Source organism: Mandrillus leucophaeus, unplaced genomic scaffold (assembly GCF_000951045.1).
Source record: "Mandrillus leucophaeus isolate KB7577 unplaced genomic scaffold, Mleu.le_1.0 Scaffold157, whole genome shotgun sequence".
NCBI classification, from domain to species: domain Eukaryota; kingdom Metazoa; phylum Chordata; class Mammalia; order Primates; family Cercopithecidae; genus Mandrillus; species Mandrillus leucophaeus.
Window position 1 is genome coordinate 1,179,049 of NW_012101554.1, and position 2,945 is coordinate 1,181,993.

Consider the following 2,945-nt stretch of genomic DNA (forward strand, 5'->3'; position numbering starts at 1 on the left):
TATGGTTTAAAAAAAAGAAGAAAAAGAAGAAAAGGGAAAAAAGAAGAGAAAAAAGAGACCAGGAGAAGGGAATGGGGAGGGGTGAGGGGAAGGAGAAAAAGAAGAAAAAGAAAGGTGATTGCCTTTAGGTGGGAGGAAATTGACTAGAAAGGCACATGAGGGAACTTTCTGGGTTATGGAAATATTCTGTATCATTAGAGGCATGTGGGTTAAACATACACATGGACTTATCAAAACTCATCAAATTGTAGATGTAAGATTTGTGCAATTCACTGTATGTAAATTATACCTGTAAAAAAAAAAAGAACTGTAAACAAATATTGATCTCTAGATTTGCTTTTCATAGTGCTTTGTATGAGCAGGTCTGAAACTAGTTTCTGAGTATGCTGAATGACAGTAAGGTTTCCAGTGGTGTGCTGCTAAACTGGCTCTCTGGGAAAAAAAAAAAGCACACACACACACACAACTTGATTTGTAGCATTTGCTAATTGCTATGTTGTGCATAGTCCCATAGCTGATTTCAAAACCAGCTCACAAAATTACAAACCTTTAGTAATCAGCCCTATGAGCTGATTGAAACTGGCATACCACTGCAGGTTCCCCCTTGTTTAAGTTTTAAAATATGCATTAATAGATATAGAAATATAGATATATGAGGAGATGAGTGTGTGTGTGTGTGTGTGTGTGTGTGTGCATGTGTGTATCTGTCTCCTTGCCCTCTGCAATGAGAGGACCTAAAAGTTAGGACATATTGGTAGCAGGTGCACATTTTGCTTCCAGATATATCTTTCTAAATACCATTATTCTCTACTTGAAAAGGAACCAGTGTTCCTTGGTGAAAAGGCTAGTTCCAGGGCTGGAGTATAACAAAAGTACAAAAGGAGCTTGGAATAATGGATTGCACCAGAAATTAAGGAAGTGCTTAAAGAATGATGGGCATTGGCCAGGTGCGGTGGCTCACGCCTATAATCCCAGCACTTTGGGAGGCCAAGGAGGGCGGATCACTTGAAGTCAGGAATTCAAGACCAGTCTAGCCAACACGGAGAAACCCCAACTCTACTAAAAATGCAAAAATTAGCTGGACGAGGTGCTGGTGTGCCTGTAATCCCAGCTACTCAGGAGGCTGAGTCAGGAGAATCACTTGAACCCGGGAGGCAGAGGTTGCAGTGAGCCAAAATTGTGCCACTGCACTCCAGCCTGGGTGACAGAGCAAGACTCCATCTCAAAAAATAAAAACAAAAAGAAAGAATATAGACATATATAGAAAGGAGATATTTGCATACTGAACAAGTTCTACTTGGACAATTTTAGTACCAAGTGTAATAAAATTACTGTTATATCAAATATAATAGTAATGGACTAAAGCTCATTAAATGAAGTTACATGTGTCAAAACTGATATAAATAAATAAATAAGTAAATGGGAGAACAGAAAGCTCTGCCACACAGTGGAATATTAACTAACACATAAAGAACAAATAAAAGCATTAGAAAATCATTAGTAGATGGAAAAATTCAGGAGTGAAAGTTTGATAAGGGACAGGATGTTGACATATATCCCCACAAATACTTGTTAATTACAAAGAGGAAAGTAGTAATTCCTTACTACCTTCTTTCTTTTTTTTTTTTTTTTTTTTTTTTTGAGATGGTGTCTTGCTCTGTCACCCAGGCTGGAGTGCAGTGGTGCAATCTCAGCTCACTGCAACCTCCGCCTCCCGAGTTGAAGTGATTCTCCTGCCTTAGCCCTCCTGAGTAGCTGAGATTACAGGTGCATGCCACCACACCCGACTAATTTTTTTTTTATTTTTAGTAGAGACGGGGTTTCACCACATTGGTCAGGCTGGTCTCGAACTCCTGACCTCATGATCCACCTGCCTCACCTCCCAAAGTGCTGGGATTACAAGCATGAGCCACTGCGCCCGACCATTCCTTACTATTTTCAAGGGGGATTTGTAGTAATCACCCTTACCCATGTGATTAAAGTTAACATCACCAGTAATGAGACAAATCTACATCATGGGCCTCCTGATATGATGCAGTGAGAAAGACCCAGTATCACTTCTGTGGTATTCCTGGCAAAAATGTATAATCTGAATCTAATCATGAGGAAACAGCAGACAGACCTAAACCGAGGGACATTCTGAAAATTCTCTAGCCTATCCTCTTCAAAAATGTCAAAGTCACAAAAGACAAAAAGGATGAGGTATTGTCACAGATTGATGAGAGAAGACTGAGTGCAATGCATGATCTTATGTTGGATCCTGTACTTGGAAAAAAATGAAGCTATACATGACGTTATTGAGACAATTGCAATTTGAAGACACACACTAGATTCCATGGTAGTACTATATGTTAAATGTTCTGCTTTTGATCATTGTACTCTAGGTATATGAGGATATTGTTGTACTTAGAATTTACACACTGAAGTATTTAGGGATAAATAGGCATAAAGTCTACAACTTGCCCTTGAATTTTTTTTTTTTTTAAAGTTTGGCAGTAGGAAGAAAGAGATAGAAAGAACGAGATGTGATACAGCAAAAAACAAACAGAGCACAATGTACCATTTTTAATCTATTTAAAAGGTATACAGGAGTTATAGTACTATAGCAACTTGTTTGTAAATTTGAAATTATATCAAAATAAAAAGGAACAAAATAGGTACTTGTAGTGCCAGCTACTGAGAAGGTTGAGGTGGGAAAATTGCTTGAGCCCAGGAGTTTGAGGTTACTGTGAGCTATCATCATGCCACTGCACCAGACTGGGCAACAGAGGAAGACCCCATCTCTAAAAAAAAATAAATTAAAAAAAAAAAAAGTGTGACAGCACATAGCAAGCTTCTTTGGCAGGGCAGAGAGGTAAAAGCCCTACCAAGGTAAAAGCCAATGCGAAGAGGTAAAAGCCCTACAAAGGTAAAAGCCAATGCGAAGAGGTAAAAGCCCTACAAAG